This window comes from Frankliniella occidentalis, unplaced genomic scaffold (assembly GCF_000697945.3).
Source record: "Frankliniella occidentalis isolate FOCC.00 unplaced genomic scaffold, Focc_3.1 Scaffold71, whole genome shotgun sequence".
Lineage (NCBI taxonomy): Eukaryota > Metazoa > Arthropoda > Insecta > Thysanoptera > Thripidae > Frankliniella > Frankliniella occidentalis.
Genome location: NW_026267201.1, coordinates 1,040,335 through 1,041,179, shown reverse-complemented (window position 1 = coordinate 1,041,179; position 845 = coordinate 1,040,335). Strand labels below are relative to the sequence as shown.

Genomic DNA, 845 nt, shown 5'->3' with positions numbered 1-845 from the left:
CCATGTCTTTCCCCTCCCCTCTCAACCCTCTCAACAGGCATGTGCGGCACGATAAAACAAAAATCAGCCTAGAATTCAAATCACTCCCTTCCCTTTTCTGTATTTCTTTGTGACCAGAACGTTCGCGCGCGCGCGCGCGCACACACACACACACACACACACACACACACAACCCCTTTCCATCGAACTCACTCTCTTGCAAAGCCAATCAATACGCAATCCTAAAAGCACACCGCAATAACACATGAGACACAATAACATACCTGGCTGCCCTGTGTTTCGGTGCGCAGACGAGCGACGTGAGGGCCAAGGTTGGCCAAGGTCAGGGTGGCCACCTCGCGCTGCAGCTGCGCCCCGCCCCGCCACGCCACCGTGATGCACCCCGCCTGGGGCTGTGTTTCCGCCCAACAGAGCGCGGGTGAGTGGGGGCACTCGGGCACTCGCACATAAATACTTAGCCCCGGCAAGTCTCCAGCACACCTCCAGTCGCCCAGCAGCAATCATGAAGATGTGGACGGTAAGTGCCCGAGCTGGCAGTAGTGAACACCATCGCCATCTCCATAGCTCTGTGTCCCACAATGAAAAATGAAGAATGACCCGCGTCGAATCGAAACACTTTTCGGAATCTGACCGTTTCTCTTTTGCGTGTCCAGGTGTTCAGTGCAGTGCTCTTCGCGGCCTCGGCCCTCGCGGCCCCTCAGGAGTACGCCTTGCCAGCGGCTGCAGCGGCGGCGGCGGCGCCGTTTGACGCGCCAATCGTTCCCGCCGAGCCCAGCTACGCTGCCCCTGTGCCTGCCGCCGCCGCCGCGGCCGCGTACAGTCCCGCCGCCCCCGCACCGGCGCCC

At 60.5% G+C, this 845-nt stretch overlaps 1 protein-coding gene across 1 annotated transcript in view; it reads right to left on the bottom strand.

Moving 5' to 3' along the window:
- The window catches only part of LOC113206289 (high affinity cGMP-specific 3',5'-cyclic phosphodiesterase 9A), a 176,708-nt gene that overhangs the window by 33,884 nt on the left and 141,979 nt on the right, over positions 1-845 (bottom strand). The gene's annotated exons all lie outside the window — the stretch shown is intronic.